The sequence below is a fragment of the Eurosta solidaginis genome, chromosome 3 (genome assembly GCF_040869045.1).
Source record: "Eurosta solidaginis isolate ZX-2024a chromosome 3, ASM4086904v1, whole genome shotgun sequence".
In the NCBI taxonomy this organism is placed as follows: Eukaryota; Metazoa; Arthropoda; class Insecta; order Diptera; family Tephritidae; genus Eurosta; species Eurosta solidaginis.
In genome coordinates this window covers 262536902-262552365 of record NC_090321.1, presented here as the reverse complement: position 1 = coordinate 262552365, position 15464 = coordinate 262536902, and the positions used below count along the sequence as shown (strand labels likewise).

At 34.4% G+C, this 15464-nt stretch overlaps 1 protein-coding gene across 1 annotated transcript in view; it reads left to right on the top strand.

Moving 5' to 3' along the window:
• Nucleotides 1–15464, top strand: part of SLO2 (slowpoke 2) — a 743624-nt gene that overhangs the window by 275607 nt on the left and 452553 nt on the right. The window contains exons 2-3 of the mRNA XM_067776215.1: nt 7091–7576; nt 13269–14273. The gene's annotated coding sequence lies outside the window, so the exon portion shown is untranslated. The remainder of the gene's footprint in view (nt 1–7090; nt 7577–13268; nt 14274–15464) is intronic.

Below are 15464 nucleotides of genomic sequence, written 5' to 3'. Positions count from 1 at the left end.
AACTAAGGCCCACTCCCTTTTAAAATACTCATTAACACCTTACATTTGATACCCATATCGTGCAAACAAATTCTAGAGTCAGGCCTGGTCCACCTTTATGGCGATATCCCTAAATGGCGTCCATCTATAGAACTATGGCCCACTTCCTCTTAAAATACTCTTTAATACCTTCCATTTGATGCACATGTCATACAAACACATTCCAGGGTTACCCTAGGCTCTTTTTACAACATTGTGATTTTCCCTTATTTTGTCTCCACAGCTCTCAACTGAGTATGTAATGTTCGGTTACACCCGAACTTAGTCTTCCTTACTTGTTTTTAACTGTCGCTTTTCTTAATAGTATTGTTATTAAGTTGGTACTCGTTGAGCATTTGCATCACTTAAAAGCTGTGCTATGCTATTTTTTAATTTTTTTACAATTAAGCTTTTAAGTATGCGCTTGGAGCTGAAACGACAAAAACTATTTATTTTCTGTTATGCAAGATATGTTGAGTGCCGAAAAAGTTTTGAGTTTTAGCTAATGATATGACTTCATTTGATTAGTCTAGTAAGTTAAATAATGAACTATTCGTTAAAAAGATCACTTGAATAATCAAAACTCTGACGTTAAGCCGAAAGCGATTAGGTAAACAGATGAAGTGGAGTAATTTGATTAATATAATTATTTAATGTGCAATTAAGCAAGAACGGGATTAACTAATCATTTAGAATAATCAGAGAACTGAGTTCCCTTTATATTCGATTAGCAAAAATAAGAATTAACTGATTAGTCGCGTAAGTTAAATAATACATTTTTTATTTGGTAGATCACTTGAGTATTCGAAACTCCTAAGTGATAACCGAAATAGGAGAGATAAAGCAGAGGAGGTAGTAAAGTTTCATTAAAAAACTTATTTGAAATGCGACTAATCAAAAATGCGATTAACAATCAATTTGGTTAATCATAAAACTGCTTTCTTGATAAAAGTTTATTTCCGATAAGTCAAAACAAGAATTAATCGATCAATTTAGTTAGGTTAAAACACTGGATCACAAATTCCAATTTTTTTTCGGCATCAGAGACGCCATTATGAAATTCCTATGTAAAATCACCCCTGATTCCGAAAATCAAGGTTATTTTTAAATCTATGATAAAGTTTTTGAGATATTTACGAATAACGGTGTTTTCAAAAAAAAAAAAAAAAAAAAATTGGGTCCACTTAATCACATATATATCAAGAACGAATTGAGCAATTTCAAAACGGTTTGAAGCTTTTAAAAGCTATAAACTATGCATACCACACTTTTTGCTAGGCTTTGCAGATTCAAAGATAACGAATAATCATTACGGATTTTTTCAATTTTTTTTGTGCCTCTTTTTCTGGGAATGCAATTTGTACCACAACCCCTAAGATGCTCCATTTGTTGACAAACAGAATCAAACAAAGCCACCTCTTGTTGCTGTACAATTTGTTATTCAATTCACGAAAATGGAATGGTATATTCAGTTTGGCATACATTCCAAATTGTTAGTTCTTAAAGAGGAAGAGTTAGACCCAGCACTAAGTATACCGAAAAGATCACGATGAAAATCTCAATTGATTTAACCATGTCCGTCTGTCTTCGAATGCAAATTAGTCCCCCAATTTATGAGATATCTTGATTTGTCGGAACCGAACTGATCGGGAGACTATAGCATGTACTTATTACAAATACAACGGATTTTAGAGAAAATATGTTTTTTGTTATAACTCACTCCAGAAATCCCAACATTTTTTTTATCTTTCTTCTTGGGATAAATTACTATTTTAAGAAGTTCCCTATTTTAGAGGAGCGGTCCATGTCGATTCCTATAGTTATGATATTTCCTGGAGGGACAAGTTAATTAGAATTTTATAGTGATAACAAAGGTTATTACGTTAGTTAAGAATCCATTAAATATCAAAACATTTTTTTTATTTGCAAATTGTAGATTAACTGCACAATTATGAGATTCCATCAGAACATTTAAGCTGGGCCCCTTCTATGTAAGTCTCTTTAGCGAATCACTCAAAAGAAAAAGCATTTAAAAGAGTGTGCCATTTGCCTTCTCACAACATCTTATTAGCGACTAATACGCAATAAAAAGTCATCTTAGTCGTATTTCAATGGGTGACTGACGTCAGGGTCAGGAATGTTGGTGCTTCGCTAAGTTCACGAAGCACCCAAAAAAGGCACTTAAAAGATAGTAAAGCAATTTTCCTTCTCGCGCCTTAATTAGCGTCTAATACGCAACACAATACGAGCAAAGTCGCATTTCGATTGATTACGGGTGTCACTTTTTACGGGGATGCTTCGCTTAGTTCACGAATCACCCAAAAAAGGCACTTAAAATAGATTAACACAATTTTCCTTCTCGCACCTAATTAGCGCCAAATACGAACCAAAATACTAGCAAAGTCGCATTTCCATTGATTACGGGTGTCACTTTTTACGAGGGTGCCTCGCTTAGTTCACGAAGCGCCCAAAAAAGGCACTTAAAAAAGATTAACACAGCTTTCCTTCTCCCAACTAATTAGTGCCTAATACGCACCAAAATACCAGCAAAGTCGCATTTCGATCGATTAAGGGTGTCACTTTTTACGAGGGTGTCTCGTTTAGTTCACGAAGCAACCAACAACAATGCACTTAAAATGGAGTAAAAAAAATTTCCTTCACGCACCTAATAGCGGCTAATACGCAACAAAGGACGAACATAGTCGCATTTCGATCGATTAAGGGTGTCACTTTTTACCAGGGTGCCTCGTTTAGTTCGCGAAGCACCAACAAAAATGCACTTAAAATAGAGTAAAATAATTTTCCTTCACGCACCCAATTAGCGACTAATACGCACCACAATACGAGCAAAGTCATATTTCGATCGATTACGGGTGTTAATTTTTACGAGGGTGTCTCGTTTAGTTCACGAAGCAACCAACAACAATGCACTTAAAATAGAGTAAAAAAATTTTCCTTCACGCACATAATTAGCGGCTAATACGCACCAAAATACCAGCAAAGTCGCATTTCGATCGATTAAGGGTTTCACTTTTTACCAGGGTGCCTCGTTTAGTTCGCAAAGCACCAACAAAAATGCACTTAAAATAGAGTAAAACAATTTTCCTTCACGCACCTATTTAGCGGCTAATACGCACCACATTTCGATCGATTACGGGTGTCACTTTTTACGAAGGTGCCTCGCTTAGTTCACGAAGCGCCCAAAAAGGCACTTAAAAAAGAGTAACGCAATTTTCCTTCTCGCAACTAATTAACGCCTAATATGCACCAAAATACCAGCTAAGTCGCACTTCATTCAAATAAGTATACGTTAGTTTTTAAGAGCATACTTCTCTAGCTTTACGTGAGCTTTGCGAATCATACCATAAAGCACTTTGGAGAGCGGGTCACATTTTTCACCTCTCAATTTATTTGCGAATATTTTTCAACAAAATACCGACCTATTATTTTAATCCTCCTAAGGTGCTTCGCTAACTCCTCGTTCATTATTTCTTTGAAATATAGCACAATTTAAAAATTGGGGATTCTTAAATCCAAAATAAATTCTTTGATTTTAAGATCAATCTAAATAGAAACACAGCCCTCTGGCAGACCTCGAATAATTCTGTGAGTTTTATTTTTTGTATCCAATAGCGGTTACCATAGTAAATGTTAATGACAATGACCATTTCACTGTCACCATCTGATCATATAATACTCTAATTTCCATTTTCGGCAATAAAATGTTATTGTCCTTAATGAAAGCTATATCTGAGATAATTTATTTTTTTCTTTGAATATTTTTCCTAACTAAAATACTCAACAACTTTGGCATTTCTTTTCCCCTACTTAATTTCTGTTGCCAGTCTCTTGTTAAATCTATTTGTTTATTCATTTGCAGCTTTCGACCCATTTCGGTATAATTTCCCATCCCCTCATTATTTACTTATTTGTAATATTACATAGGGCATAGCATCTAAGATGGCCTGCTGCAGCTCCACCCACCATCTATCCATCATCGTTCATTTGTGTGTGTGCGCTTTAATTTGTCACTTATTGCTACTGGTCTTTTCATGTTATTGCTTCGAGCGTTTTTCTTGATTTAATTTTCTTTGCAAATACTTTAGGGCGTTACATAAATGATGATGTGGATTGTAAGTGATAGTGAATTTGAATTAGTTTGTATGTATGTGTGATGTACTTAAATATATTCTGCTTATTCCGAAAGTTGAGCATTTAAGACGTTGCTAGCAACTAAGTCATGGTGTAATTGGTGTTAAGTGTGGTGACAACGGATTTAAGTAGTTATCGCTTACTTAATTTACATTGGCTTTCAAGAGTATACTTATCGTATTTAAATTTGTTTTTACTATTCTCATACATATATTGCATTAAACGGTTAACCATAGAAATATTTTCGGTTAAAGATTTTAAGTTCACTTTGGAACCGTTTCGAGAAAATAAGGGGCCATTTTGTGATAATTTCAGAAGTATTTTCAGGATTATCTCATAATAACTTTTCAGAATTTTTGGGCACTATTTTCGAGACTATTTCGAAATAGTATTTTGAGTGTTTAATTGATCAAATCGCGACTATTATTGAAACTGGTTTGGGATAGTAGCAGGAACATTTCCGAATCACATTAAAAATATTCAGGAATTATTTTAGGTTCATTTTAGACTATTTTTGGGACTATTTCTGAACTTTTTTTGAAATTGCTTTACAATTATTTTAGGTATGATCTCAGTATCAATTTTGGAAGGTTTTGTGGACCAATTTATAGCTACTTGAGTTACATTCTGAAACAATTTCGATAAACTCGAGCATTTTTCGGAGCTATTTTGAATATATTTTTTTTTCTTTTTTTTTTTTGATAATTGGGATAATTTTGTAAGTTTTGCGAAATTCGGACATCACTTCGGTATTATTTTTATAAATGTTTTGAACATCATTTCATTAGTGTTACGGAATAATTTGTGATAACTCAGTGTCTATTTTTATATCATTTTGAGATTATTTGTATCGTGGTTGTTTTGAAAATTATCTCAAGATTATTTTCAGACTATTTTTGAGGCCAATTCAAAAATTTTTTATAGCTATTTCAATCTAGTATTGATGGAATCATTTCGGTCACATTACAAATCAACCCGGAATAAGCTCATACACTTTTTCAGGACTTTTTTGAAATTTTCTGAAGATTTTTTTGGGAATATTAGGGGTCTACCTCCGCATTATTTTTATGGCCGCTTCGGTCTTCTATTGCCGCACTTATTTTGAACCTATTTCGTATAAATTCAGTATCTTTTTCTGGAATATTTTTTGGAAACATTTTGGGGTGATTTTTTAATAGTTGCGAAATTGCTTTAGGGAATATTTTTTTCCTCGTTGATTCAGAACTGTTTTCATTTTAAATACGCTACGATTGTCTAAAAACAAGACATTTAAAATCTGGAGTAATATAAATTATCAACAAGTTATTGGTTTTTAATCGGTTAGTTATCAATATCAAAATTGCACAGGCCGACATCTCAGACCCAAAAACCGGACTATATATTTTAGAAGGATTTTGAAGCGATGGAGCGAAATCTGGCTTCAAAATTGCTCCAACTGCTCTGGTTTTCGAGATAACCTAACCTAGAAGTGCAAAAAACACCGTTTTTGCCCATATTTGAGGTTATGTAGCTTTGCAGATGTTTTCTTTCACCAAAATGATAGGCTGGCATATTTAAGTAGAAGTCTTCTTCTTTCAAAAAACGTTGAGTTTGCAAACATTTCGATGACTTTTTTGTATTGAACAAATTATCAAGCTCTATGCCAGATAAAGGATATAAAATAAAATCACCAAATGATTTTTATATAAAATATATGTAAAAGGGTGGCAGTCCTGCAATACTCGGATAATAGCCATGCACTCGAGTTATTGGTGTCATTTAAATCAAAAAGTCAAGTCGTTATCCATTCGTTGAAGTTGAAAGTCGAAGATAGAATCGTCGGTCGTTAAGTAGTACAAGTCGTGTCATTTAAGTTGAACTATTAAGTTGAATATTTTCAAATCCAAGTTAATTATCTAATTTTCACTACCAAACTATTAATTGTAATTTATAGAATTCATCGAACATTGAATATTTAATCAATGAACAACTTTAAACAATAATTATTGCTAATTATTATTACATATATATTTGTCACTTATTCTTATTTTCGATATTTCGACTTCAATCTGAAGGCATCTTCAGCACTTTTTTGTTTAAGAAAATGATTCCATATGTTTTCTATAGGATGTCTATAACTTTTCTATAAAAAATTGAAAATTTTTTGACAAAAGCTTTTCTATAACTTTTCTATAACACGCCGATATAAAATTGGTAAAACTTCCATAACAAATCGATAGCTTTTCAAAGTAAATCAATAACTTTTTGATAACATATCGACAACTTTTTAATATCGTATCAATAACTTTTCAGTCTTTGTAGTCAGTCTGGAAAAAGAACATGTCAGACTGTAAGTACTTCTTTCAAAGCGAGCATTAGCCAAACATAATTGTCAAGTCACAGTGAACCTATGAACTTTTAGCTTACACATTATTTATTCTCTGACACATAATTGGTTAGATATATTAAAACAAAAGTCCGAAAGGGTACTTAGATCTATAAAACGAAAAAAAACAAAAAACAAAAAAATGCAGTGAAAACGGAAAGGTCAGGCGCAAAGTGACAGTGTTATGCAGGTGGTCCCCAGGACAGTCGAGTTGGTTTAATGTCGTCACATAAATTGTTCTCGAAGTGTTCGGGCTAGTACCTTAATGGTACTTGTGACCGGAACGTACCGGATCAATATACGGCAAAGGAGCATCAGAATCACCAACACTGCCCAAAGCCTTCGGGGTGTGTCTTTATTGTTAATACAATCCGATTTTTTTCGTTAGTCATTTACTATCACTATTAAATCAAATTTTTGTTTATAAAATTCAACAAAATTATGCAGAAACGCAGATACGAGCTGTTATTCGTTTTCCGAGTAAACAAAATTTAATAGTGTTTTTAACTAAATATTTTTTTTTTCAATAAAAAAAATTTATTTTTTTTCTTTCAGGCACAAAAACAATGCACAGTTATAGTGTACATGAGAAAACAAAAAAAGTTTCGTATAAAATTATGTAAATAAATAAGCACACATGCAGAGAATTCAAACTTTGATGTATATTGGAACGATTTTCCGTCATCCCTTGTCAAATTTGGTTTTGAGACAAACCGGTTTCGGCGTTGTGCCATCATCAGTGTCGATTTTCGTTCAAAATTTAAAAAGAGAAAACTATTTGTTTACAAGAAGTAACTTAAAAATTTTAAGTATACAAGATAAAAAATACAGTTTTGAAAAAGCGGGTAAATTTGACAACTTTGTTCTTCAGCCTATAAACAGCTGAATACCTCTTTGTTTTGTGCTATGTATAATGGGAAAAAAAGAACAACACAAATATGATAGCGAGCTGAAAAAAAGCGTTAATTCCAGTTAGATATAAGCTTTTAATATATTAATAGCGAAAGTTTGGATGGAAGATGTTTGACCGGATGTCCAGAGGTTTGTTTTTGTAACTGAACTACGTCAGAAAGACTAAATGGAATAGTACCAATTTTTATTATTTTTAACTTTTTCAACTTAAAATGTATTGATCTTGAGTGGCAAATTTGATCGAAGGGTGGAGCTGTGTGTAAAAGTCCACGTAAGTCGAGAAAGCTTCTGAACGCCATTCACCAAGAAATTGTCAGGGTGACTCTCTTGCATGCGGTCCAATTAGCTCACCACTTCCGGTCGCTTGCGGCGAAACATACCGTATTGGTGGCCACTAAAAATCCATTACGTGGTGAGCTTTTGTGAGAAAGCTAAATCCTAGAGAGGCCACGCCGTCATAATCGTTTTAAGGAAGCCCCAACATCAGCAGGGTCTGATCACCATAAAGTGCGACTGCAGCGGGCGTCTAGCTTGATATAAGCGGCTCGCTATATAAACATTTTGTGCGCTTCGCTTGGAACACACTACGTCAAAACAGACTCCAATAAAAGCACCAAACAAGCTTATGATTAAGAAAAAGACTTTGACGATGACGACCTTGGCAAAAATTTAAAGGCTTATGATGTAAAAACATGTACCTGAAATTCCCTTTACCCTTATGCGAGAAAGCGAAAGGCGACTTCACCACCAACCAAGAAATGTGATGAGCTAGGCAAAAATAGAATTAAAAATTGACACATTTATTAGAGTGGCCATGCAAATAAGCGCAACTGCGGTATTTAATTTGTGGTGGGAGAGAGACTTTTCTGCAAAGTACTGACATTCACGCCTGTGAACGAACGTCTCGCCGCTATCCGAATGAAATCAAATTTTTTTTAAAATCTCATTAATCTAGGTGCATGCTTCGATGGAGGAGAAGAACGGGCTAGATCACATATATGAGCGCTGTCCCCGTCATAATACAAAAGTTGTGCTTGGAGACTTTAAAGTCAGGGTGGGCAAAGGAGGTATGTTTGGTCCCACGATTGGAGATCTCAGCCTCCAGAACACAATCTCCACTAATTGGCTGAGGCTGATCGGCTTCGCTAGTACTCGAAACATGATCATAGCCACTTTCATATTCAAGAATAAAGATATACATCAAGCAACATAGCTGTCTCATAGTCGAAATAAATTTCATAGAACCGGCAACGTTGTGATAGAAGGACGGTATGCCTCCAGTGTTAAAGATCTACGCACGATTCGGGGACATAGAATATACTCGGATCACCATGTTGTTGCATCCAAAATAAGAGCGGGGTTCTGTGTGGTTTAAAAAAAGGAACAAAAAATATAAGGAAAGCTAGGCGTAAAGAGACTGTAATCGTAACATACTGCCAATGATTTAGCAACTCGTCTCTCACGCCTGCTCCTTAAGAAGGGATTACGAGAGCAGCGGGAGGAAAAAATTCATTACCAGCGACCACAAAAAAGACTTTTACAATGAAGAATGCCACGTAGCAGCCGAAAAAAAGATGCTTTCTACAGGGCTACGTTAAAATCAAACGCGCCAAGTAGACCGTGTGTATGCATGCGAAAGGCATTAGTGCGAGGGGCGCGAGCTGCCAGCTATCAAGTATAACACCCGAAAAATCCGGCGGGAGACAGAAGGTTTTTAGCTTGGATCAACCCTAAGTTTAAACGAAAACTGCGACCTAGTAACCGATGTCCAGGGGTTGCTTATATTATATTTCTCTATGAGGAAACCAAGCGCACCATCTACGATGATGTTATAAATATTTCCCCAATAGACTGTGACGGTCAAAATACTGAGAAACAGATTTAAAGAAAAGCAAAAGCCGAGGGCTATGATGGATTTCTTGCAATGGCGAAGAGTTGATAAGGCGCATGCATCAGCTTATTTGCATCTATCGCAGAATCAGCCCACATAGTATCGTGCATAAGGTCCTACCTATCGCATTGTTCGAAAGATTGAAGTCCACTGTAAATCAGATGGTCGGGCCTTACAGTTAAAGCTTCAGACCCATTAAAGCTACCATTGACCAGTGCGCCAAATCTGAGAAAAAACTATGAAAAAAGAATTGACACACATCACCCCTTGCTCGACTTTAAAGTCACTTTCGACAGCCAAAAAGGAGCTACCTGTATGCAGTGTCAACCAGCCACCAACATAGTACAGCGAATTAAAATGCAGCGGTTACGAAGGCTTTTTCATATTGTCGAGTGAAAGATGATGATCCGGTAAAAAAGTAATCTTATAAGAACCCGCTTATGGAATCACAGGAAGAGGGCATCCCCCACTATGCTGAAAGGACTAGCTGGATTTAAATTCCCTTGGTGTGGCCAATTACCGCCAGTTAGTTCAACGAAGAAGGCTGTTAAGCGGCCATAACAGTTAAGCGCGAATTAAGTGAGCTACCCAATATTGATTATAATCCGTGATGTTGAGTTAAAATGATATATGGATAGAGATATACACATTTTTTAAACTTTTCAGTAAAGCTCTCTGCTTGTTTTCAAGAATTGAGGTTATTCTATGTATGTCTACTATTGTCTAGGCCAATCGTATCTCTTATATGGATCGTACGGAACAGATCTTAAAGCATTCAGCATTGACGCGCTTCCATTCCTCCTTCTCCCCGCCTGCGGAACCTTTATCGAAATCAAAATAAAACATTTTGTATATTTTGCCGCATGTTTATCGGGGTCATACAATTTTGTAAATGTAAAAAGAGGCTCAAGTTCCTCCCCTTCTTCATAAACTATTTTCAAACATCGTCCTAACTCGGTTTCTATTTGACTAAGGCCACTTGTAATTGACTTGTAATTAACCCCCCTTCCCCCGCTACTTAGAAAAAAGGTTTTCACACTTCGTGCTCTAAATTTATGAATACTAATATTTCTAGTAAGGTTAAAAGTGTAAAAGCGCTAAGTGAAGTTAAAGTGGAAAATTTGATGACACAGTTGACAGCCACCAACGTCTACATAAAAATTTCGATATACTTTTAACTTTAATTTTTATAGATTAAAACTTAGCCTATAAAGATGTACATCCAAAATTTACTGGAAACTTTAAATAAAAAATTCGAAATTTTCATGCAGCCTACACCAATTTTCGAAAATTTTCGGGAAAGTTTGTGAAACTTGTTTTCTGAGTTTCAGTTACCCAAATAATGATACTTAATACGCAAATTACCGAAAGCAAGAAAAATATAATAGAACTGATTGCATTGGCTACAAATTTCCACTGCCATTTCTTCGCGCGCAACTGTATATGATACATTATACAACATACTATATATGTATATAAGGAGTTCCAAACCAAAACGCAGTAAGTGCACCTTTCAGTTTTTTGAGTTATGGATGGGATTTAACTTTACTTTCGAAATTCTCTGTAGTCTTTATCAGAAATAAAAACAGCAAATTTAGCCATTTTGGAATATTCCAAAAAAAAAATACTTTTCATAATAATTTCATACAACTTTTAAATTTTATGAGTTGAAAATTTTGTTATGTTTATTTGAATGGGTATAGTTTGTGAAGTACTGATATACTACTAAGGAACGATTTACAGAAATACTTAAGGAGTATTTATGGAGTATGCGAGTACTCCACAACTGATCCCAATACAAAAAAAAAAAATAATAATAAAACCATTGGTACAATTTACATTGCGATATCCTACGCAAGGGCCACCTACTTATGCTCGGTATTCACTACCGACTACTCCATGGGGATGAGAGTTCTTCCAAAAATCCAAAAAATTACAACCGAAGCTTAACCATATACTTAAAATTGGAGTACTAATATGATAAAAATAGTATACATAACCCAACTATTACTTGCAGGGTCGTTGAGGTAATGACTCCACACCATTTAATCTATAAAAAGCCAATTCTCTTCACAGCAAAAGGGCTAAAAATCCAGCAACTTCCAAACCAAAACGCTATAATTACAAACATTTATCTGTTTTATTTTCTTGTTGTCCTAATGTGATTTTTGGCCTGTGTGTGCTCTTGTCTAACTGCTATAATGTCATAAGTAGTATGGATGTAATCTTAAAGCCGTTTGACAAAGCAGCTGCTGTATAATGTGAAGCACAAATGACCCTGGATTAACCATAAAATTACCCCCCAAGATCATAAAAGCCCCAAAATAGTCTTCAAAACCATCGCGAAATCATGGTGGGGGAGCGAATAAATTACCATGAAAAAGTCCCTGTGGATACTCTAAAATGGTTTTCAAGAATATTATGTAATGATCACAACTTTTCCCGAAATATTTACGGAATATACTGGAATAGTTCACAAAACTATAACGATATCACACCGAAGTTATATCAAAATAGCCTCGGAAGAATCCTGACATATTTCCCAATATAATGAGGATGTGATCACAAATTTGCTTCGAAATTACCCCGGAAAAACCACAAAATGGTCCCCAAATGATCCCTAAATGGAATTAAAGATCATAAGAAAAAACCACATATTGTCATTGAAATGGCCCGAGGAGAGTCACAAAATAGTCGCCAAATGATCCCGACATTCCTTACAACCAGCTGGATGGGACTCCTAAATCCCGAAATGACCACGAAAGATTCCCAAAAACCTTCTAAAAGTGATCGAAATAACTACGGAAGAAACTATCCTAACGTTCGTAGTTATTTTTTTGCTATTTTCGCGCTCTAAAACACAACGTAGCTCTTGTACGGCCCGAGCCATTACTATCACTTTTTATGCAATGCCTCTACTCTATAATTCGTTTATATTCAGAGCCGTACCAGTAGCAGAGCATATTTTTCATTGCTACAGCTGCTCTGGTGTAGGAAATACAAACATTGGTTTAAAACGAAAAATATTAGAGTTTTTATGCTTAAGGTTTACCTATTTATATTTCTACATTTAGTAGTGACTATTCGCATAATCAGCAACGAGCAATTATTCGAGTAATCGACGATGCACTATAATTCGTGTTTTACTTGTCGAATTCGGAAAATCGAATATTAGAGCATTCGAATAATTCGAATCTTATAACTTTAAATGAATTGTATAGCCGAACGATCTCGGGAACGGCTCAACCGATTTAAATGAAATTTGGCACAGAGATAATGTACCACCTGCTAAGACTTTCTGCCTAGGTGTTGCCACTCAGAATGTTTCACAAGGTTGCCGCCTATTCGAAATTGAAAAAAAAATGCATGAGATATGCCGATATGGGTATCAAACGAAAGGTATTGCACTCTGCATTGCAATAGGGACATTTTTGAGTAGGGTTGCCATTTAAGGTTGCCACATATTCGAAATAAGAAAAAATTTCATGAGATATGTCGATATGGGTATCAAAGGAAAGGTGTTTCACTCCTTACAATAGGGACATTTTTGAGTAGGGTTGCCGTTTAGGGTTGCCACCTATTCGAAATGAAAAGAAAATTGTATGAGATATGCAGGTATGGGTATCAAACGAAAGGTATTTCACTCCGTATTACAATAGGGACATTTTTGAGTAGGGTTGCCATTTAAGGTTGCCACCTATTCGAAATTAAAAAAAAGAAACGTTGCCAGCACAACGAAATGTTGCCGAGCAAAGCTCGGTCGCGCAGGTACTGTTCGATTAAATGAATATCACGAACTCTAAAAAGTGTCATTTGCAAATATGTTTTCATATAAGACTGGACACTCTTTCTCATTCATCTAAGAACTTGTTAGGAATAACTTATTGCGTTTTTGTTTTGAACTCGTCACATGTCCATATTTGCTTTCAGATCTTCACAGCAAAAAATACTAAAGAAAAAAATTTATATACTAACCTGAAATTTATGCCAATAAGAGAAAGTTTACCTTTATATTAACTAAAATTTTTTATAAAAATTGCCTGAATACATTTTACTCCCCTGATACAACGTAATGAAAAGAGAAAAAAATATGCTACAAATTAAGTGCATTAAATTAAGCAACAACAACAAAAATCAAGTTTAAATAAAAATAAAAAATAAATAACCTTTAAGCTAGCTTTTAGTGAATAATATTAAGTGTACATAAACAATGAGAAAAATGGTAAAAGCTTTAATTAATTGTTTAAGTGAATGAGTTAATACACAAATACATACAAAAAATGTTAAAGTGCATGGCATTAAAAGATGAAAGTGAATTTTGATAAAAAATGAAAATATTTGATTCAAATAAAAATAAAAAGAATAAAGTTAAAATTAATTTAACTAAATAAATTGCTACAACAACAAATTTAAACTGTTAGCTAAACAAATATAAAAGTGTTTGTGGTAAATTAGTAACCAAAATAAGCAACACAAATAAACATTGGGAATTAAATATTTATCTAAATATATATTTATGCAATATAAAAAAATAAATATATATAAAAATCAAAACTGCTAACAAATTCCATGTCAATTATAAATAATTTACAAAATATAATACATAGTGCGGTTTTTAACTAAAAACCATGCAAAAAAAGCGAAAATTTAGGAAATTATGAAAAAAATTTATTTCAAAAATCACCATCAATTTATTAAACCGACTCAATTAGTGTACAATTTATTAAATTTAAATTCATTTAATGGAAAAATTCTCAAACACACTTTGGCCACCTAAATAGGCACACCTGTGTGTGAGTGTAAATACATCAAATTGTGCAGTTGCAACAACAACTTAACAACATCAAAAATTTATGTGCATAAATATATGTACATATATACAAACTGCAGTTAATTAAATTTTGTTTGGAAGTGTTAAGTGGAAAAAAGCTGCAGGTAATATCAAAGAGTCAGATTCGACTACAGCAACAACAGCAAATTTAGCATATCGAGGCATAATTACACTGAACGCATTACTGCATGCATATTTACCTACACACATATATATATATATATATATATACGTACGCAGATATTTATGTATGCATAAATTTGAAAATTAACAAAAAAAACAAGCTAATTTTTGAACTTTTGGGAGAAAGCGTTAATGTCTAAACTACACATACACATAATTTTACATTTGATCACGTCAGAGTTAAAAACGACGGTTGAAATTTTGAGCCTACATTTTAAATCATTAAGAAATTGATTTGAGCAGTTTTCAAACAGCTTTTGTACGTAATTGGAAAACCTTTTTACACCCGTTTCGGTTTAGATTGTAAACCTAACGGAACAATAAGCCAAAGTTAAAACAAAACCTAAAAGTTTAAAAAACTAAAACTAGAAACTTGCAGACACTTCTGGCTTCAAAACTAGCCGTGTTAGATTTTGGGTTAATAAAATCTAGGTCAAAAGATAGGTTATGTTAGGTTGAACTGGTCGGTCCATGAAGACCCTAGACAAGTTCAAAAGATAATCATAAGTAGGGCACAGTTTCTAAGGGTGCATTGCAACTCAAAAGTTTAAGAAGTCGAAGAATTTGCTCGAAATCCGCCAGAGTTAAGATCCCATGTAGAATTATTAGTTAGTACTTCTACTAGAAAGTCAATAAAAGGGTATTGCTTCAGTGCAGCAACTTATTTATTCCTTTAGCGTAAGCGTAACAACAACTCGTGCTTGTGCCAGTGACTACTTTTTTCCAGTCCGCCACTTACTCTTATTTAATTGGCGTTTAACGCTTTAAACGATTATGGTAGCTCAAAAAGGCGCGTCATTCGCTTCTCCACTTGGTTAATTAGCATCAATTAGTCCCACCAAAGGATTGTGAAGTACGTTTTTTGACAGATCATCATATTTCATACGCACAACACGACCTAGCTTGCGAAGCCGCTGCCTTTTAATTTGCTGCCCTATGTTGACGTCTCATGGCTGGACTAGGTGACTTGCAGAGCATTATTTTCTTTTACCGAGTAACGACTTTGCTCTTCATTTGGCTTCCTTGTCCAAGGAAGCATTTATTGGAAGAATAACTCTTCGCTGGATGTAAATGCTGATATTGTTAGCTATGTTAAGTTCCCCATATAAAAT